The sequence below is a fragment of the Monodelphis domestica genome, chromosome 3, assembly GCF_027887165.1.
Source record: "Monodelphis domestica isolate mMonDom1 chromosome 3, mMonDom1.pri, whole genome shotgun sequence".
In the NCBI taxonomy this organism is placed as follows: Eukaryota; Metazoa; Chordata; class Mammalia; order Didelphimorphia; family Didelphidae; genus Monodelphis; species Monodelphis domestica.
The window spans coordinates 371349264-371373433 of NC_077229.1; positions in this window are offsets into that span (position 1 = coordinate 371349264).

The window sequence follows — 24170 nt, forward strand, 5'->3', positions numbered from 1 at the left end:
TGACAGATATGTTGTTTCTTCATATTAGTTAGGATAGTTGTTTGTTTATTTGAAAGCAATATTTCAATTTTAATAGCTTGGGTCTTTGTCCTAACTTTTCCTTTCTCCCAATCATTACTATACTGTAAGGACTATTGAAATATTTGACAGATTTTTTTTTACATCAGATTTAGCATAATTTAAACCTTTGGAACCCATTAGTTAACCATGTTTTTTAAAAAAAGGCTTCGTATATATTTTAAAAGAAATCAATTTGATTAAAGAGACAAATGCTTATTAGACATATTTAAACAATGAACCTTTTGTCTATGCTACTTGTAAACAAAAATGTAAATTTCTTGTTAATTGGACTAGAATAAAATGAAATAGAGATATGAGGGGAACTTGTTGCTTTTTTTTAGAATCTGCTTGCCTCCAAATCACTATGTGGTCACTATTCTATTGGCCCATGTTACTTCAACTATGGGGCCTGCATTCCCCAAAGAAAATTTCTATTCATCATCCTGGATCAAGGAAAGCTTAAACTTACTAGCTGTTCATCCATTGTCAGGTACCTTGGATGCTCTTATCTCCTTTCCACAACCTGGTCAACTCCTTTCAATATGTGTTGCCACCTGGAAGGAGTTTCTCCATATACTTCAATAAGTGGTGATGATTGTGTGTCTGAAACTTTTTTCTTTATTTTTAAAAACTGAATATTTACATGAGGGACTATGAGGGACAAACTGAGGGACAAAAGTGAGAGATGGCTAGGTGGTTCAGTGAATAGAGTGAAACATCTGGAGTTAGGAAGACTCATACTAGCAGAGTGATACTGGGCAAGTCACTTAACCCTGGTTACCTCCATTTTCTTATTTATAAAATCAGCTGGAGAAGGAAATGGCATATCTCTCCAGTATCTTTGCCAGAAATCCCTCAAATGAGATCATGAAGAGTCAGATATGACTGACAACTAAAACAACAGAAGAATATTATCTTAATTTGTGGTCCATCTGAAGCACAGGTTCCAACTCATCCATATCTTTTGAACCAATGTTTTTTTTCTCCATATCATTTTATAAATTCTTCTAAAGGATTCAACTAGCATACTAATAATTTTCTATAGTTTTCTTATCTTATTTAAGAGATGCAAACTAAAGCCAGTGCATCTAAATTCATATCCTACTTAAGACACCATTAACTATATGAACTTAGGCAAGTAATTTATGCTCTTTGTATTTGCTTCATCATCTGTAAAATAAAGACATTGGACTCAGTGACTTCTAAGGTTCTATCCACTTCTAAATTTATGATCCTATTATCCCCTGTTTGTCATCCTAGGTATATTACCTGTTTTCCAATTCTTTTTACATGCTTGCATCTTTATTATTACTCTTTTTATTATTTTTTTTACAGTTGACAAACATGTTAGGCATGTACTTAAGTAGTAGGGGTGCCAAGAAAGGTAAGATATGGTCCCTGCCCTCCAGGAATTCACAATGTGATGCATATATAACAAGTAAAATATGTACAAATAAAGAATATGCAAAATAAACAGGAAATAATTAAGAAAGTGAAGGCATCAGAATTAAGTAATGTTTTGACAGTAGATGAAATTTTAGTTGGGACTCATAGGAATCCAGGAAAGTCAAAAAGTAGAGTTGAGGAGGGAAAAATTCCAGGCATAAAGGATAGCCAGAAAAAAGTCCTCAAAACAAGACATGGAAATGCATATGATTCTTTTTTTAATCAATTCTAACCATCATTTATTCAAAGATATTAAAAATCATTGACTAGGTTATTTGAGTCAGCTAGGTATCACAGTTTATAAAGCAGCATGTTTAAGTAAGAGGGCCCTAGGTACAAATCTTGACTCTGATACTTCCTAACTGCATGACCTTTGGCAAGTCACTTAAGGCCACTTGCCAAGCCCTTGTCCTTCAGTACTAGAGGTATTACTAGGTCAGAAAATAAAGAATTTAAAATTAATTAAATAGATTATACTTCACATATCTCTTTATTTTCTTACAAATAATCCATGCTTTTTTCACTTTAGGAGAATGGAGTATTTCATTATTAATAATTATATAGAATAACCCAAAGAAAAGTGGTCTTTAAAAACATCAGCTGTTTCTTTGCAGTATGGTGGTGAAATTTTTAGCAGAAAATATGTAGAAAGAAATTACTGCACCAAATCTCAAACTGTATTACAAAGCTGTAATCATTGAAACAATCTGCTACTGGCTAAGAAACAGAGTCGTGGATCAGTGAAATAGGTTAGGTACACAATACCTAGTAGCAAATGACCACAGAAATTTATTGTTTAATAAATCCAAGAAGAACCCATTATTTGAAAAAAAATGTTGGGAAAAAACACATTTTAATGTTAATTAAAAATATTCATTCTAAATTCTCTCTTTCTTTTCTATCCCTTCCCCACCAAAAGTGAAGGCACAAAATGTGATATCAATTGCAGTGTGCACACTGGTGTGAAGATTAAATTTAATTCTCACCTGATTATAAAAATGAAAATACTTTACTCTCCCCTGATTATGAAGATTAAATTGTAACCCCTGACTATTTTTAGATTTAATCCCTATAAAAGTAAACACAGTACTTAAAGTTGAGTATGAAGATCTGCCCATTTTAGATTTAATCACAAAAAGTACAAACACCTCATTCACACAGGGAGGTCTGTGAACCATGTGTGAGATAGTGGGTGATGAATCAGAATTGATTGCCTTCTGGGCAGTCTTGGAGCAGTACTTCAACTGTGATTGATAGATGTAAAATTAGGGGAAGACACAGGAAGTAATGCAAAGGAAGCTTCTTTAAAAGGAGCTGTTACTTGGGGGGGGGGATTCTTCATTCTTTGGAGTGCTGACCAGACCTGAGACCCTGTTTTCTGGTGAGACTGATAAAGAATCTGCTGACTGAACTGACACCTGGTTAGTGAAAGGCTGACTCTTAACTTCTGGTTTTTCTCTGAAGAGACCAGCCTCAGGAAAGACCTACTCTTGAGAGAGGCTTCCCAGGTCCTCAACTTTGCCAAGGCTGGCTGAAACTAACTCTCTTTGACCAAGTTGGGGAGTTGGGAGAGACCAGAGATAAATTACTTAGTGTTGAGGCTAGATATCTTACCTTATCCTCTCTCTGATTTCTTGCTTCACTCTTTCTACATTTTGTAATGAATTGTAAATAAAATCTCCTTGGAATTAATTAAGTTCCTGGTGACCACACTCTTAAATATAAAATCCAACCCTTTTAAAAATAAACCTCTTTTCCCCCTTACACTGGCCATAGAGATGAATTGGGAAGCTGATTCAAGTAAAGAGGAGAAATTATGAAGAAGATGGATCCCAAAGTTACTCAGAACCTGACTGTTCTTTCTAGCAAATTCAGGATAAGTTTCAGACTATGTCAGACCAAATAATTGAGGAAATTAATGACATCATCATTGGTATTAATGGTCTAATGAAAACATTTTGCTGACCTAATAACCAAAGGTGGAAGAAATGGAGAAAATAAAAATCCTGTTGCAGGAAATAGTTAAAGGTTTGGTTAATTATTTAGAATGAATTCTGGAAAAATGATTTTTGTAAGCCAATAAGTGAATGAACAGTTTTTTTTTTTAAACTAACTATTGCATGGAAGTATTTTTAAAATAAAAATTTAATTCCTGGTAGTGCAGTCTAGTATAGTTTTGAATATAATTTAATTTTACTTTTGTACATGGTAACTTTCACTATATGACAAAATAGCTGAACTATAGTATATAAACTGAAATTCTTGCCTTTTTTAAAGATAGAGTGCATTTTTGGTCAAATAATTTGCATTCAACTTGTAGTTGTTTTAGTTTAATAACAAATTGCTATAAGTACTTTTTAAAGAAATGTGCTTTTATATTCTTTTTCACATAATAATAAAATAATCATAATCATAATCAAAGACCTTACTAATATACCCTCTGTCTATGTCATGATAATGATATTTTAAAGTTATAAATATTATATATCCATAGAGGAATATGAACAATTTAACCTTATTGAGGCCCTTAATTTTTTTTCTCATTTTTATTTACTTTTTTATGCTTTTCTTGAATTTTGTATTTCAACATCAAATTTTCTGTTAATGTCTGATCTTTTCTTCAGGAATGCTGGGAAATATTCCATTTTATTAAATGACTATACATTCCCCAGAAATAATATAGTTCATTTTGATGGATCAGTGGATCTTGGTTGTAAAATCAATTCCCTTGTCTTCCAGAATATCATATTCCATGTTTTATGATCCTTTAATGTGGAAGCTGCCAGATACTATGTAATCCTAACTGAGGTTCCATGATATTTGAATTGTTTATTTCTGCCTGTTTGTAGTATTTTCTTATTGGCCAGGAAGATCATGAACTTGCCTATAACATTCCTGAGAGTTGTCATTTGGGAATTTATTGTAGGAGGTGATCTGTGGATTCTTTCATTTCTTTTTTAACCTCTTGTTCAAGAATATTAGAGTAGTTTTCTTGGATAATTTTTTGTAGGCTTGTTTTTTTTTCAAAACTTTTAGATATTCTGATAATTTTTTAAATTGCCCCCTCCTGAATCTTTTTTCCAGGTTAGTTGTTTTTCAATAAAATATTTCATATTTTCTTCTCTGTTTTGATTTAACTTTTAATTTTATTTCTTTGTTTTTTGGTGTGTTAGGAAGTTATTAGTTTCTATTTTCCCAACTCTAATTTGTAAAAATTGAATATATTTCATGATGTTTTTACTCTCCTTTTCCATTTGCTCCATTCTACTTTTAATGGCAGTCTATTTGTCATTGGATATATATTTTTTGCCTCTTTTACGAGTAGGAAAATTCTATTTTATAATAAACTTTTTTCTTCATTAGACTTTTGTGTCTCTTTTTCCAGTTGATCAGTTTTTCTTTTTAGGCTATAATTTTCTTTTTGCTTTACTTTCATTTCTTTTCCCATTTTTCTTCCACCTCTTATTTGATTTTTTAATTTTAGCACAGTTGTAGGATTTAAAATAAATAGTCAGTATTTATTTATATTATCAACAAATCCCAGCAACAAGATAATGTGAAATAAATTACATTTAGATTAACTTAGATAATATAAAATACTTGGACACTCTACCTTCCAATTCAAACCCAGGAATTCTATGAACATAATTACAAAACACTTTCCCCAAAAAATAAAGTCAGCTCTAAACATCATTTGCCTATCTGTGGGCCAAGCCCATATAATAAAAATTACATTACTTTCTAAACTTATCTACTTATTCAGTGTCATACCAATCCAGTTGCCTAAATTTTTTTATGGATTTATACATATATATATATTCTATATTTCAATAAAAAGGTGAACAATACATATTGTACAACCATATGGCTGACTTATCAAATTGCTCTTGTACTAAAAAAATAAAGAGTTAAGCTAAAGCTGAAGGGTGATAATAGAGAGAGAAAGCCATTATTTCTGTAAAGGAGTTTTTAAGTGAATACTTTATAATTGCAGGAGAAAAAATACCACATTTATTATATAGTTATAAATATGGAATAAAGTTAAAGAATAAAAATACATTCAAAGTTATATTAAAATATAGTTCCTTACTGGCCATGTTGTTTAAAAAAAAAACAAGAAAAATGAATAAAGTGAAAAAAATATTTGAATGTCCATTCAAACTCCATCAGTGGTCCCCTAGGAGTAGGTAGCATTTTTCATCATATGTCCTTCAGAATTTTCTTGAATTTTTATAATCATCAGAACAGCTACTTCATTCATAGTTGGTTATTACACAATATTGGTATTACTGTTTATACAGTTTTAATGATTTTGTTCATTTTATTTGTATCATTTCATACAAGTCTTTCCAGGTGTTTCTGAAATCATCTTACTCATTATTTCTTAAAACACAAAACTATTCCATCACAATCATATACAATAATTTGTTTAGTCATTGTCCAATTGATGGGCATCCCTTCAACTTCTATTTCTTTGCCACCACAAAAATGAACTGCTATAAATAATTTTTATGTAAAGCTTTTTTCCTTTTTCTTTTATCTCTTTTGAATATAGAACTAGTAGTGCTATCATTGGATCAAAAGGTATGAACAATTTTATAATCCTTCAAATATATTTACAAATTGCTCTCCAGAATTGTTGTATCAGTTCACAATTCCACCAACAGTGTATTAGTGACCCAGTTTTTCATATGCCCTCCAACATTTGTCATTTACCTTTTCTGTTATGTTAGCTAGTCTGATTGGTAGGAGGTTGTGCCTCAGAATAATTTTAAGTTGTAATTCTCTAATCAAAATTGATTTAGAGAAGCTTTCCTTATGAATATAGTTAGCTTTGATTTCTTCTCCTGGAAACTGCCTCTTCATATTCAGTGACTTATTTGCTTTTGAATATAATCAGTTTCACTATTTGTGATGCTGTTTGTTGTAAATAATTCTCGACACCATCCAATTTCTTTTCTTGGGGAAACAATACCTAAGATATATAGTTTAAGATATCTACATGCCTTTGGTAAATCTTATTCCTTTCTTTTGAACAGCATTTTACATATATATATATATATATATATATATATACATATATATATATGTAAATGTATAAGTATCTGTATCTGTATATGTATTATTTTCTATCCTATTCCTATCCTGCATCAAAGTACCTGACAAAGGCCATTATTTTCATGATAGGTTTCTTGGTAATATCTGTGATATATACTTTGATAAAAGATGAACAAATATCTGTTGAATGATTTCTGCTATTCTCTTGGATACAGATTGAAGGAAGCTCCTTTTATTTTCTCTCCTAGGAGAATTTGTCAGTCATCCTTCCATTTAGCATCAACTTTTTTTGCTTTATTAGTTGTGTTATATTGAGAAATTTGACTGACGCGATTTAATTCTTCTATTATTAACTTTACTCATTGGTTTTTTGACAAGGATCTCCCTGGTAGAATTTCAATAGCTAAGTTAATGCTTTGTACATGATTTTAAAACTGTCTGGTTCTTAGCACCCTCTGTTCTTTTTTTTCTTTTCTTTTTTAGACACTGTCACTATTGATGTAAGAGAAAAGGAGACCCCACAGAACCAAGGATCATTTTGCATTTAATTTTGTTTCTTTGGTTGTCATAGCCAAAGAATGTGTTTCCAGATTGAAAGCTGGCCAATTAGGACACTAATCATTCTTATTTAAGTTTGTCCTTGGAAAGTGGGTCATGTGGTAAGGGCAATGTATTACGAAAATAACTTATGAACCATATAAATTGACATAAGCTCTCTATTTTATCCTCCTCCCCAGAAGAATTGAAATGACTTCAGTTTAGAATTATTATTTTTTAATTACTTTGGAGCTAAAATTTCCCTAAAGCTCCTCCTCATGGCATTTCATCTCCCCTTCTCTATTCTGTACAAATTCAAAATCCTATTGATAGATATCAGATTAGATCAGCTCCACAACATTATTTCCATCCCCTTTCCAACCTAAAAAATCATTTTTTTTACAAATGAATTAGAATTCTGATCATAGTTCTGAACACTTTAATGTTTATAAAATTTTCTTCTCAATTAGAAATCAGTTACAACATTTCATTCCTGCGCCCAGGAATATCTTTGCCCTCAGGGAAATCAGAGGGCTATATTAATTATATTTCTAAGCCAGAGACATTGACACAATTAACCTACAGCATCTCTCAGCTCTGAACCATTGTAGTCTCATAAAGGATAATTGATGTAGTCAGTATATATGTATCATTAGATTTCACAAAGGTTTCATCACAATATCACCACAGAGGTGAAATTCTGGGCCCAGTTTTCTGATGTAAGGACACATTTTCTCTGTCAACTTGAATCACAAATCATGAATCACTGACACATTGCTGGCTTTATACATACACAGAGCTGTCCCTGCATTTACTTTATTAAACAACTAGATTTACTTTTACTTTAGTGGTATCTTATTCTCCTTTTCTAAAGGTTTTAGAAATGTTTTAAATAGCAATGAAGATTCTTTTCATAAAAGAGTTTGTAATTTAAATCATCTCATTGGAGGGCTCATATGATGTGGCATGGTCATACGCAGTAGAACAAAACATTGGCTTCATGCAGTTTGATACACTTACTGGTAGAGGAAAGGATATTACAATCATAATAGCCAAAATTAGGTCATAGAATTAGATATTTTCATCAGGAAATATAGAATTTGAATTTCTCACTTTGTTACTTTTATAGAAAGCTCTGTTCATCAATTAAACACTTGTAGAAAAATAGGTTTATATCAAAAAAGGATTCTTAGAAGTCATTAGTATAATGACCTCATTTTATGGATTATAAAATTGAGATAGAGAAAAAATACATTACTTAGCAAAAGTCACACAATGCTTGAGGGACTCAAATGAAAACTGTGACACTGAATTGAGTGCTCTTGTAGACTATTGTTAAGAGAGCCTTAGAGAGGTTCCATTGGGCTAGAGGTGCTTAGTGTCTTCACTTGAGAGTACTCGAAGAAATTCTGAAGTCTTAGTGATGGACCATTGTGTTTTTGTGGTATCTAAATAGGTCCCTCTCTATTTGCTATTATTCTGAAAATTGTCAGAGGGTAAGGGTATCCAGTCTGCTCCTGCAGAGCCTCCTATGCTCTAATAGATAATAAATATCTGTTTTGTTTATTGAAAATTGAACTACTATGAACTATTTTGCACCATTCTTCTAAAAGTAATATGCAAGAAGGATCATCAACCTAAAGAAAAGTTAAATTATTATCAAAATCATATTGAAAGCAGACTTAGGTAACATATATTTGTATTAATGTTGAAATTGTCACATGCTTTAAGACTAAGGGTCTAAGTTATGAGGTTGTAAATGGACCTTATCAGCAAAATTAAATATTTATTTAACCTAAAGTCCACCTATAAGGAGTTAAATTCAAATGACCTCAAATTAAAAAAAAAATTCAAGTAAAATATAAGGTTAAGTTCTCAGCTAAAAGGGAAGAAAGAATGAAAAATTGTGAATGTGTTGAGAGATGAAAAGGTCTGGAAAATCCACTATGGTCCATGAAATGGTGTATTGAATAGGGAGATGATCAATATGTCAGAGCTAATGAATGTGAAAATGGGAACACTTGTGGGTGATGGAAAAATCAAAGATATATGTGACTATATTTAGCTGAGATAGGATGAAAGAATGTCATTGGAAATGAATAAGTTCAAGATTATATTTCTTTAACTTTTTTGTATTCCTAGCTCTTAGCACAGTGTCTGAAGCATAGTAGAGACTTGACAAATGCTACATGAAGGAAGCTCAAAGGATAGCAGTGCACAATAATAAATTCAATAGTTTATTTCAACTAATATTAGGCACATGAGATGATAAAATAATCAATAAAAACAAGATTAAATACAGTAACATTTCCAAAGTGTTTATCTATGTGATACCATTTGATCTTCACAACTCCATGAAGTAGATACTATTATGATTCACATAGTTAATGAGTGGCTGATGCAAGATTTGAACTTGGGTCTTCCTAATACCAAGTTTGATATTTTATTCACTACGCAGGGAAAGTAAAACAACAACAACAACAAACTTATATTATGTTTTAACTTGAGGGAAGAGGGTGGATAGTTACTGGCCAGAATAAGGAAATGAAAGAATGTCAGAAGTAGTGACATCCTATCAGTGGCTCATGATGGTGGACTAATAACACAAGAATGAGAGAATCACTGTTCCTGGGTGAATAATGAAAAAATCAATAATTTTTGTTTGTTTTGTTGAGTTGTTGTTGCTGTTGTCAGTGCTGTTATTGCTATTGCTATTATTGTAGCTGCTGATGCTATTGTTTTTGAGGGAATAAAAAAAGATTAATCCAATACCTAAATTGTAGTGTTAGGTAGAGATGTGATCCTCTGATTCTCTCTCTCTCTCTCTCTCTCTCTCTCTCTCTCTCTCTCTCTCTCTCTCACACACACACACACACACACACACACACACACACAGAGATGTGTGTGTGTGTGTGTGTGTGTAGATCTGTGATTTAATTAGTTCCGGGGGGCTTCTGATGAAAAAAAAACTCATGCCATTAATGCATATGAGAAGTCCATTTAGAACTTAGAATATCAGAGCATCACATAGGGCAATAAAAGAAGAAATGAGTTTCATAGCTTCTATGTATGAAAGGTGAAATCTACATCCAAGTTCTCCTGACAATGAGGCTTACCCTCTATATATTATGTTCTATTACCTCTTGCTTCTCAATGTCTTAATTCTGTTCATTTCCGTGGTCCAAGTGTTAGTAATCAGATATGGTAGCCATGTCCAGCTGTACAGAGTAGAAAATGGCTCTAATTAGGGCCAACACCAGAGGACTTAAACCTTTGTAAGCACCAAATACATTTCCTTTTAAAGTAATTTGATTTAGCTTTCAAAATTAAAACATTTTAATATAGCTTGAACAATAATACAACATCAATGATAATAAAAAACAAAAGGAAAATCAATGGTAAGTGGAGATTAAGGCATTTTGTGAATTTCAAATAATCTAGTCCTTTGCCAATTTTATTTCCATTTTTAAAGTTCAGAAATGAAAAAATGCTGTGTGTCACTGATAATGAAAATAATTTTACAGTTAACTTTATAGTCAAGATTGAGGGAAGTGAATCTCTTTTACTTCTGCATTAACTAGAAAAATAAAATGGTGAAAGTTCTGCCATCCCATGTGACTATGATCATGAAAATGGTCTTTGGTTAATTTATAAGCACCAGCAACACAGAGCCAAATTTTAGCTCTAAAGAGAGCTTTTGATTCAATAATTGAATTCTTATAGATTAAATCTTGAGTAAAAATTACATAGTAGCCTCAAATTATTTCCATAAAGATAATTATTTCACATGTTTAAAATAGATCTTAGGGAACAGTCAGATCATTGGAAATATGGTTATAAATGAAAATTGTCCTGAGAGAAATATATTTTTCATTATATATAAGAACTCAGAATATGATTGATTTTAATATTTTAAGTTAAGTTCCTTTAAAATTATATATTCTTGGAATTTTTCTCAAGATACAAAAAAAATGATTTGAAAGCTCTAAGATAGGTTTTCATTTTATGTGATTACATCTTATTGACTACAAAATATCATATGAGAACATACTTTAAGGAATATTTTAGTCATTATTATCAGCATCAAGAAAAAACAAAAGAAGGAAATATCTACTAATCAAAGGTGTTCATACTATCATGAAGGGTGTCCTACACAAAGTCCAAATCAAAGAAAGCTATTAAGATTCATGACCACTCAAAAAAGGCCAAGGGTCCCATGATGAGAAAAAGAAAATTATAATAAATCCAAGCAGATGAAGGATGTAGAATGCCCAGATTATGAAATTTCCATGAAAGACTAGCTCATTGAATTAGTCTAGTCCATCAGCACATACACTTTGGAGACGCACTACAGGAGATATTTGGCAATATTTGGAGAATTTTAGTGGAGAATTCCATCATTTACTACCAACATTCTCCTGTTAGTTAACTATAAAACATGGAACCATATAACTTCAGAACAATCACAATAATTGGTGATCCATTTTGTTTCTGGATTTAAAATTCCATTGTTATGGAGAAATCTCAGCATACAAACTCCCTCCACTAATTACAATCTACAACTTGTCTGCAGCCCCTTGAGACATTACATACACATGTATTAGGAAGGACTTACATGCCAGAATTCTTAATTGCAAAGGTTTTCCCTCTATCCAAACACCATGCCATCTCTTAATAATCATCAGAGTCCTTAGAAGAGAGTAAACACTCAAAATCTAGCTGGAATGAAATTGATCACAAAGTAAACATACTTTTCCCATTGGGTGTAAGAACTCAGAATATGGTTAACTCTGAATAAAGAATATGGGGCAACAATATAGTAATACATATTTGGGGGTATAAATAGGCCAATGATAACCGCTATAAATACCATCTATACTAAACTATAAAAATGTATGTGACTGGAGCAGAAGGTAGACCTATTCTACCAAATAGCTATGGGAAGGAATGCTAGCCTGAGGGCTAAATGGAGATCAATAAAAAGCCATGGGAAGGTCTCTTGAGCACTGAGTAGTTTTCTCTTTAGGATTTAAAGAAAGGTGTATATGAAAGGAGACAAAAGGGAACATATATTGTTATTTTAGTTTACACCAGTGAGATGTGGGTAATTTTTAACAATCAGTTTATTCCCCACTTTGTGTCATTTTCTTGTGTATTTTGATAATTAAAAAAAACACACATATCATTTCCTTATATGGAAAACCACCTCTATGTCTTTACAAAAATTTAAAAACTTTTACTTTTCATCTTAGAATCAATAGTATTAGTTCCAAAGCAGAAGAGTGGTAAGGGCGAAGCAATGGGGGTTAAATGACTTGCTCAGAGTCACCCAGTTAGGAAGAATACGAAGTCAAATTTGAACTCAAGACCTTCCATTTTTTGACTACCTCTTATTTCACTGAACCACCTCGTTGCCTGCCTCCAAATCACTTTGAAAGATAACATCTCTGAGCTCTTGAAACAGAATAAGACAATATATCACTTGTTTAAGAAGCTTGACTTTAAGAAAAATGAAAGGATTATTGATGAACTGATTATCTACTGTGGACGAGTAAATCAAAGAAAACCTGCTAACAGAGGCAATGGATGAAGTTTTGCAGAAGCTGTCAATCAAGGAGCATTCTGAAGGAGAATGTGACCAGGAGAAGACTGTTAAAAGAAGCATCCAAACTGGGAGATCTCTTTTTCTCCTGAGACAGGAAGGAGTAAGGACTGAGAAGATCCTCTTCTTAATGGTTTCTTTCTATTGTATCAGGAAATGACTCAAATATCCTCAACCCTGTTAGCCATATCCCTCATTCCAGACTCTACAATATTATTCTCAATTTAGGATTATTTAAGATCAGGGAAACCCTAAACCCTCTCTCCCATCCAATTTCCTTTTCCTCCCCCTTCCTTAAATAAACCCCTTGTTCCAACCATTAAAAGAGTGAGTTATCTATTAGATATATCAGGAAACTTACTCAGAACTGAATTCCAGTTTGTCATCAACTGAATATATCAACTGAAGTGGGAGGGAGAAGGGAGGAGGGAGAAAAAAGGAGGAGGGTGGCAGATCTGATTCCTCATTGCCATAATCCTTAAAGAACAACCACCTAAAACACTACCTTAAGTCTTTTATAGAAAGCTAAATGATTTTATTTTTACAAGTCTCCACTGAAATCTATCTCTGATTCCTCAGTAGGGTGGCAAGATGACCCCTGGGGCCAAAAGAGAGAGCCAATCACAGGAAAGTTAGGGAAGCTCTTCTTAACTAGAAAGACTTTGAATATAGAAAGGCCTAGACTTGGATTAGATAATAATCTCATTAATTGATCAATGACACATGTAAAACACAGTTGACTACAGTAGGGAAAGAACATGAACCATGTAACCATGGGAAAAAAAATTCTTTTTTTTTAAACCCTTACCTTCCATTAGAATCAACACTAAGTATTGGTTCTAAGGCAGAAGAGTGGTAAGGGCTAGGCAATGGGGGTTAAGTGACTTGCCCAAGGTCACACAGCCAGGAAGTGTGTGAGGCCAGATTTGAACCTAGGACCTCCCATCTCTAGGCCTGACTCTCAATCCACTGAGCCATCCAGCTGCCCTTGAAAATTTTTCTTAATTAATCAATAAAATTAAGTTAAAAAAAGACATTTCAAAAAATATCACGTTCATAAAATAAAAATAACTAACTTTTATACATTTCCTATGTGCCAGGCTTACACTTATTATCCTATTCAATCCTCACAACAACCCTAGGAGTTAGATGCTATTTTATTCTCATTTTATAAATGAGGAAAATGAGACAAACAGAGATTATGTGACTCAAACCCAAATTCACATCACTTGTAAGTGCCTCGGGCAGGATTTAAACTTAAGTCTTCTTGACTAGAAAAAGAGCAGCCAAGGTATACAGTCCTGGGCCAATAGTCAGAGAAACCAGGGTTCAAATCTGACCTCAGATATTTACTGTGTGACCCTAGGCAAGTCACTTAAATTTTGCCTGCATAAAACTGGCAGACCATCCTAGGGAGCCCTATCAAAGTTTTCAGGTAAAAGGACTCAGTGTCTCATTGCTTCTACTGTTTCCTGCTGAGTGTTATGTGACCTCTTCTATTCTGTCACTCCTCAGGCCTTTGTACCAGCTGATTGACTGACCCTTTAGATTTATTTACCCCAATGTCATCTGTGTCTTGATCCAAATCAACATTTAATTTATAACTTGAGGTTCCCTGCTTGAACCTCACCATTTCCCACCAGGTCTGTTCTCTTCCTCTAGGATCACTAATTTGAATCTTCCCTAATGGGTACAGGTACCTAACAGTCTTGTCTCACAAACATGAGGATTATTGGAATAATGGAGAAAAAGGATACATAGAACATTTTGTCCCATCTACTCATATGACAGAGGAGAAATTGGGGATCTAGAGAAGGGTCTCAACCAAGATATGACAGCTAATACCCCCCCAAAAGCCAATATTTGGGACTTCCTATTCTGGGCTCTCTCTACTAAGGATGAAAGCCATGTTTCCCTTTTGAATAAAAATTCAGAATGCCTATTACCTTAGCTCCCAAGATACATAAGCCACCCAGAGCCAGGGTTTATTAATATGAAAATTCCCCAGGTTTAATCAAATCTAATGCTAAAGAATTAAAAGATAAGCCTCTCTAGTAGGTTTTCTGATAAAAGCCCACAGACAGTTGATGAACACATGTTAGACATTACCGAATAACTGAATAGTTTCCTGGAGCTCTATCTATTGTACCTCCTATCTGCATAGATGATTGATAAATAGATTGATCTATCTTTCTCTGTCTCTTTCTAACTCTCTATCTTTGTCTACTCTCTCTCTCTCTCTCTCTCTCCATATATATATATATTTTTTTTCTTTTGTTCAAGAGATAACCCAGATAATTCAGAGAAGTCTGAAATTTGACTGCCAAGTGATGGAATTTTTTTTCAGCCAAATTCAAACATTTAATGTATGTCTTCTTTGTACATGCTATTGTGCCAGTGACCAAAGATGTAAAAACAAAAATATGACAGATACAGTTATTAATGTTTCATTTTACAGTGAGCCTCCACAACTTGTGAATATTTAACTATATAGTAGTTGAGACCTAAACTGATGGAGGAGTACCAACCCCAGGGAATCATGGATTCTTGGAGTAAAGGAGATGGTGTCAGTTGGCAACACAGAACATGAGTAACGCTATAAACAACATCTTAGGTCTATTTTTTTAAAGATAAGTAAATTTACATTTATACGCATCCCTTTTAGTATTAAATGTCACAAGATTGTGCTTAAAGTAAAGGATAATTGAATTTTTCTATTTTTTTCAGTCTGAGGAGCCAGAAAGTCTGATTTTTTTCCAGGAATCTTAACTGTTTTATTTTCCCAGATATGCATTCCAGACACTGCTAGGATTCTGTATTCTATGTTGCCTTCTTTGTGAACGTGTAAATGTATAGCATAACTACGGGTCCCATAAAGATTTCCATGTAATACATTACCTCAGTATTTCATAGCCACATGAATATTCACTTTTTAAAACTTATAGAGGGTTTCTTCAGTGTAAGAAACTACACATGCTTTTGTGGAATGATAAAAGGACAAAGGAAAAATGAGTTGTCTACCATTTTGAAAACTGATTGTTCTGAGGCTTCTAACAAACTAAAATATATGTTGTGGGTTCTTTACAACAGCAGAACTTACCTGTATAAACTACTAATTACAAAGAGAATTGAACATTTTTCCAGGACCTCAAAACCAGCATTTTAAAGATTCTTTATGTCATTTGAAAACTATACTTTAATAATATTACTACTTAGTGTCATATTCTACAAAAATCAACTGCAGAACATAACAAAATGATAACCATATGTATATTCATGAGATTAGAAGTGTGAACTACAAAGAGGTAAATACTGTTCTTTATTCTGTTTGATATCTCCAGCTTGCCAGGGTAGGTACTCAATAAATATTTGCTGAATTGTCATTAGACACACACACACACACAATCTGAATGATTCTTTTCCAATCAACTTTATCTTTCAAATTGCATAATTCATTTGATCACAAAGCTATCTACTCTGGTATATTTTGGATTATTTTAAAATAATACTAGAATAACTTAAAAATTCTATGAATAAAATTTCATACAAGTCAGAAAAACAAAAGCAAAGTCTCAAAAGCAGACTTCAATAAGCTCCATTAGAAAAACACCTAAAGACACAGTGTTCATCAGAGCTGCCCTCCAAGTGAGCAAGACCTGGGTTCAGAATCCTCCTTCGGATACAGTAGCCATCACATTACTCCCCTGAGATCTCAGGGATCCCTTAAGATACACTGATCAGTATTTAAGGAGATCCCTATAGGAAAAAAAAAAAAAAATATATATATATATATATATATATATATAAATGAGCAAATACATAAATGGGCAACTAATACATTTACCTCTTCATTTATAGTGAATCATTTGTTCAAATATGCATTATATGCAATATGAGAAAATTAAAATAGCATCTTTTTGTCAATTAATATGAATGTCTACTATTAAATATTTGGGTAGCTAGGCAGTGGATCAAGCAACTGGGACCTGGAGACAGAAAGACTCATCTTTGTGAGTTCAAATCTACCCCAAGACTAGCTGTGTGACCTTGTCCAAGTCATTTAATCCTGTTTGTCTCCATTTCTTCCTCGATAAAAATGACTGGAGGAGGAAATGACAAACCAGTATTTTTGTCAGGAAAATCTCAAATGGGGTAACAATGAATCGTACATGACCAAACAAGTAAATAACAAATATGATTTGTTAAATATGTCATAAAATGTATGTGTAAGAAGATGCTAGATTTATAGAATGAAACATTGAATGTGTTTTGTCACAAGAATTTTGAATTTTTGTTAACACTAAATTGTCAAGGGGTAGGTAGGTGGCTTAGTGGATAGAGAGCCAGGCTTGGAGATGGAAGGTCTTGGGTTCAAATCTAAACTCAGAAACTTCCTAGATATGTGACCATAGGCAAGTCACTTAATCCCAGTTGGTTAGTCCTTTCTGCTCTTCTGCTTTGGAACTGATACTTAATATTGATTGTATGATAAGAGGTAAGAGTTTAAAAAACAAAGACTAAATGACTAAATTTTCATTCTGGTTGGTCTCATTAACAAGCTTGCATTTTTTCATTCGCTTATTTTTTAATGGTACATATTTCTTATCTAATAAATAGATAGATAGATAGATAGATAGATAGATAGATAGATAGATAAAATCAAGGAACTAGACTGTTTTCCAATACTCTAAATGACTATCCGGTTATTCATTTTTTTTTCAGTAAATCTTTGTTTTATAAGATTTTCTTTATAGCATTTCTATTCTGAAGAGATGATAAAATCACTCAAGGGTGAGTTATAGGAAATCTTGTAACAAGAAAGTTATAAAAACAACCTACAATTTAATCATTTCTCTTTTTACTTAGGCCCTTCCCACAAATGACAATGATTTCAGTATTCTACATAGTTAAAAAAATAAAAATAAACCATATTTATGTTTTGTCATGTCGTTGCCTTCCTAGCTGCAGGATAATTAAAGTCAGTCAGTCAACAAACATTCATGAAATCCCTACTCTCTATGTCAAGCACTGAGGTAAACAATGAAGCCTATTTCATCTCTGTGATCTGGGGATGCAAAATCAGTACTGTGTTTCCTTTCGCCTTTTGTACTCAAGTTCTCTGTTTGCTTTATTTTGCTATTCTCCTGGGACTACAACACTGCAAGTGCATACATTTCTTCTTTAGGGCTTACATTTTTTCCAACAGTAAAAGTCTGGTAATTCGATCTGAGATGAGCTAATCACTTGGAGAGAAGGTTCTGAAGAAATTATTCCCTAACAGGTAGTGAGAGGCACTGAATGATGATAGGGGCTTGGTGATACTTATTATGATTATCCCTTAATAAAAAACAAACAAAAAAAAACCCTCTTTGATTCTAAGAGAAAAGAATTAAAAGCAGGAACATGTGGGTTTAAATAGTAAGACATATCCACAAAGAGTTAGGATTGTGCCATATGATCCCAAATAACAAAGGAAGCTGTACATGATTTTTCTGCAGTCATAGAGTACTTTTATCCAGAATATAGGGAATGGATCCTGTCTAAACTAAGGATGTTGTTTCTTCAGTGATTGTTGAGGGGCTTATAAAAATAATTTATTTAACATTTGGTTATTAAAGGTAAATTTCCATGGAAGGAATGTGACTCAAAGATTTTATGAGAAGAGATGTGAATTCTTCTTTAGGATTTTTAAAAAAGGAAAAGCCTAGGTAATGTAAATCTTGAAATTTCTCAGACTTGTGAATGTTAAAAATTTCCACATTGAGGAATCCTCTACTGGAACAAATTCCCTACTGGAAACATTCCCCATTTTGATGTGAGAACTCACCAGGATCAGAATGGGAGGACCTCTACTCCACCCGTATTTAAGACTGCTTTAGGGGAGAAAACTCCTTGCTAAACAATGAAAGTACTTGGACCCATGCTTATAATAAGACAAGGAGTTCTTTGAGCCATGCCTGTTTTTTAGAATTGATACAATGGGATGCTAGGTACCTAAAAGGGTCAGGCAAGTTTCCTCTTAATGAGATTAGTCAACTCAGCTGTGTTTTCTCTGGTTCAGACTTACTGAGGAGATTAGTCGACTTAGCAGGAATTCAGATGGGCAGTTCTTTGGAAAACGTCTACAGTGATTGGTAGATGTAGGGACTTAGGGGAGGTGAAATAGGAGAAAAACCCCTATATAAGAAAAAGCAGAATCTCTTGAGGGACAATCCTTTTGGAGAAAGCTCTTATGAGGATTGCTTGGGAAGAATCTCTTGAGAGAGGCTCTGGAGAAGGGAAGCTCTTGGAGGACAATCTCTAAGGAGGTCTCACTGGAGTTCCTCTGAGGGGACTCTGTCCCTCTGGAGGCTCTGGAGAGAGGCCCTTTGAAACAGTCGCTGGCTTGATCTCCCTTTGAGGAGGACTCTGGCTGGAGCTCTCTCTGGTGAAATCAGCTGAGATGGAGCTGGCCTGGTGTCCCTAGAATCCTTGCTTAGACAGAACTTGTGGTGAGTGATAAAAGACTAACTGACTGATCTCTCTATCTTAAGACTCAGGTCTAGGCCATGTTGGCTTAAGGCCCTTCATACTTATTTCCTTTTTCTCTCTCTCTATCTTTCTTTGATTACTCAATATATTATTAATTAAATTCTCTATAAAACCCAGTTGACTTGGGCATATTTATGATTGGGAATATATTCCCTGGCGACCACCTTATATTTGATTTAAAAACCAAGACACTGTAGTGAAACATATTTTCTGAGGTCAAATTTACTCACTCTCTCTTATATCTATCACAATTTATATCTTCCACCATTTTAACTGCTACAGTTTATGGCATCCACTATTTTAAATATTACAGTAAGACAGAAATGTTTAAGATTCATTACTCTAATTAAATAATTAGAGTACTATAATTAGGAACTATACCTATAATTTACTTATTACACATAAACTGTGTGACCTGACTTACATGACAATAAAATCCATGCTTCTTATTTTGTCTCTGTGTTCTAGATTAGTGGTCAATAAATTTAGCCCCATGACATAAATGCAGCCACTGTTGTATTGCTTGTAGACCAAGAAATAATTAGTAAAAAAGATAGACAGACAGATATATAAATAGATAGGCAGATACAGACATACATATAAATACATATGCATGATATCCTTATATAAAAGTATATCTCTGGAGAGGCAGAGTCAAGATGGTGGCTTAGAGGCAGCAAAAGTTCAGACCTCTGAAAACCCTTCCTCATCAATTAAAAATCGAATGTTCCTTGGAGTCTGAAAACCAAATCTTACAATAGGACAGAGCTAAGGAACCCTCCTGCTGGACTCAGCTTAAAAGGCACGCCCCCTAAAAGCCTAAATTCAAGAACATTTGGGTTTAAGGGGAAGGAAGAAGTGATCCCTCCCCCAAACATAGTACTGAAACTCCGGGCAGCCAAGGGTGCTAGTCTGGAGGGAGAACCCTGTGGGCAAAGCTATGCCAGGCTCAGGGATCTGTATATGGGCAGTTGGTAGACAAGTGGAGGAGAAGCACAGTAGACACAGCCTAGTTGCAGCACCGAAGACACTATATTGCCCCCCTCCTTCCTGAGATTTTGGTCTCAGAGCACATCCAGCTCTACAAGTTCAACTCAGCTGGACTTAATCTCATTAAGTCTTCTGAGTGTTGGGAAGCTAAAGCTCCAACACCCCTCCCCCACAGACTGATCTGAGTGCCTTGCTATGCTCCAAAGATGAAGGCTGACAGAAAAGCCCAAATCCACAGATCCAGCATTAAATGAGAGGAGCAAGAGTGCAGACAACTACAGGGGGGAAAGAAGGGGCAAATATGAGCAAACAGAAAAAGAAACAAAGAAATTACAATCTACAGCTTCTATTCAGGCAACGAAAAGAAAAAAGAACAAATGTAACAGAGGAGGATCAAGGAACATCAAGAAAATCACAGAAACTCCAGTGAATTGGACACAGGCTTTGGAAGAACTCAAAATACAATTCAAAACACAATTAAGAGAGGCTGAAGAAAACTGGAAAAAGAATTTTAGAAGCAAGATATGTCATCTGGAAACAGAGGCACATGAAATAAAATGAGAAAATAGTGTCTTGAAAGCCAAAATTAATCAGCTTGAAATGAGGCAAAGGAGATGAAAGATGAGGCAAAGGTGATGAAAGATGAGGCAACAGAGATGAAAGATGGCCTCCAAAGAAAATCAGACCAGAAGGAGGAAGAAGGATGAACAAAAAGCCAGGGATAAAATTCAGTCTTTAAGAACTAGAATACAACAATGAGAAGCAAGTGGCCTCACAAGGCAGCAGGGAACTATAAAACAAAAACAAAAGAATGAAAAAATTGAGCAAAATATGAAATATCTCATTCACAAAACAGAAGATCTAGAAGATCATTCCAGGAGAGACAACTTAAGAATCATTGGTCTACCAGAAGACCATGACAAAAGAAAAAGCCTGGATATCATCTTATAGGAAATTATCCAAGAAAACTGCCCTGACATTCAAGAACAAGATGGAAAAGTGGAGATTGAAAGAATCCACACATCACCTCCCATACTTAATCCCCAACTGACAACACTGAGGAATGTTATAGCCAAATTCAAGAACTACCAGATCAAGGAAAAAAAAATATTACAAACTGCTAAGAAGAAGTCATTCAGATAACATGGAACTACAGTGAGGATAACACAGGATCTGGCTGCATCTACACTGAAGGACCAAAATGGAATATGATATTCTGGAAAGCAAGGGAACTAGGTCTGCAACCAAGAATCGAATACCCAGAAAAACTGACTATATTCTTACAGGCGAAAGTATGAGCATTTAATAAATTAGAAGAATTTCAAGCATTTATAAAGAAATGACCAGACCTGCACAGAAAATTAGATGCTCAAAAACAGAACTCAAGAGAATCATCAAAAGGTAATTAAGAAAGGCGGGAAAAACAAAAATAAAACAAAAGAATAAAGAAACAAACTTTTCTTAAGGGACCCAATAATTTAAAATGATATGTATCCCTACAAGAAAAGAGGATATTGATAACTCTTAAAAATGTTATTATCACCTGGGGAGCTAGAAGAATTATACTTAGATGGAACAGTGACAAACTCTATATAGGATGAAATGTCAAGACATAAATATAAATATATATATATATATATACATACATAAATATATATATATATACAACTAGAGTTTAAAAAAGAGGTTAATACCAAGAGAAGTGGGAAAAGAAACAAAATGGGGTAAATTTATATATCACAAAGGAGTTAATGGTGGGAGGGTAGAGAACATCAATGGAAGATTGGATGATCTTGGAGATCAATGGAGATCAATGGAGAACAACTAGAAGGATAAAGAGGTTGAAGATAGGAAATACTCAATTCTTACATGCATTGAAATTGACGCAAAGAGGGAAGAACAATCAAATACATTGGGGCAGAAAATTGATTTGCGCCTTATAGGAAAGTAGAAGGCTTACAAATGGACTGGTGGGGAGGGAAGCAGTACAAGGGAGGGACAGGGTGGGGGTAGTTTAAAAAATGTAAAGAAAATAAGAAGGGAATAAGAAGGGAGGGGTTAGAGAAAGAAGTAAAATAAGGTTGGGAATTAGGGGAATGGATAATAAACAAAAGACTGGTGTAGAAGGAAATAGTGAAAGAAGAAAGGGAAGGACTAAGAGTAGAAATCAAAATGCTGAGAAATACACAGATGGTAATCATAACTCTGAATGTTAATGGAATGAACTTACCTGTAAAACATAAGCAAATAACAGAGTGGATTAGAAACTAATCCCTACCATATACTTTCTACAAGAAACACACATGAGGAAAGTAGACACACACAGGGTCAAAGTAAGAGGATGCAGTCAAATCTATTGGGCATCAACCAATAAAAAGAAGGCAAGAGTTGAAAATATAATATCTGACAAAGTCAAAGTAAAAATAGATCTACAGAAAAGGTAATTACATCCTGATAAAAGGCAGTATAGACAATGAGGAAATATCAGTACTCAACAGGTATGCACCAAATGGCATAGAATCCAAATTTCTAAAGGAGAATCTAGTGGAGCTCAAGGAGGAAATAGATAGAAAAACTATACTAGTGGGGGACCTGAACCTTCTTCTATCAGAACTAGATAAATCAAACCAAAAAATAGATTAGAAAGAGGTAAGAGAAGTGAATGAAATCTTAAAAAATAGTAGAGTTAGTAGATATGTGAAGAAAAATAAATAGGGATAAAAAGGAATACATCTTCTTTTTAGTAGTACATGGTACATTCATAAAGATTGGCCATGTACTAGGGCATAAAAACATTGCAAAAAAGTGCAAAAGAGCAGAAATAATAAATACAACCATCTCAGATCACAGTGCAATGAAAATAATAATTAGTAAGGGTACATGGAGAGACAAATTAAAAATTAATTGGAAATTAAACAATATAATTCTCCAGAATCAGTTAGAGATGAAATCATAGAAACAATTAATAATTTCACTGAAGAAAATGACAATGATGAGACATCCTTTCAAAAGGAAAAAAATATAGCCAAAGCAGTATTCAGGGGGAAATTTATATCCTTGAGTTCATGTAATAACAAATTAGGGAGGATAGAGGTCAATGAATAGGACCTGCAAATTAAAAAACTAGAAAGTGAAAAAATTAAAAATCCTCAGATGAAGACTAAATTAGAAATCCTAAAAATCAAAAGAAAAATTAATAAAATTGAAAGTCAAAGAACTATTGATTTAATAAATAAGACAAGAAGTTAGTACTTTGAAAAAACAAATAAATAGACAAAGTACTGGTCAATCTAATTAAGAAAAGGAAAGAAGAAAACCAAATTGACAGTATGCAAGATGAAAAGAGAGACCTCACCTTTAAAGAAGAGGTAATTAAGGCAATCATTAAAAATTATTAGGCCCAATTATATGGCAATAAACATGGCAATCTAGGTGTCATGTATGAATTTTTACAAAAATATAAATTGCCTAGACTAAGAGAGGAAGAAATAGACTACCTAAACAACCCCATATTAAAAAAAAAGAAATTGAATAAGCCATCAAAGAACTTCCTAAGAAAAAATCCCCAGGACCAGATGGATTCACAAATGAATTATATCAAACATTTAAAAAACAATTAATCCCAATATTATATAAACTATTTGACAGAATAAGCAAAGGAGGAATTCTACCAAATTCTTTTTATGACACAAATATGGTAGTGATTCTAAAGCCAGGCAAATCAAAAATTGAGAAAGAAAACTACAGACCAATCTCCTTAATGAACATAGATGCAAAAATCTTAAATAGGATACTAGCAAAAAGACTCCAGCAAGTGATCAGAAGGGTTATTCATTATGACCTGGTAGGATTTTTACCAGGAATGCAAGGATTGTTCAATATTTGGAAAACCATCCACATAATTGACCATATTAACAAGAAAACTGACAAAAATCATATGATTATC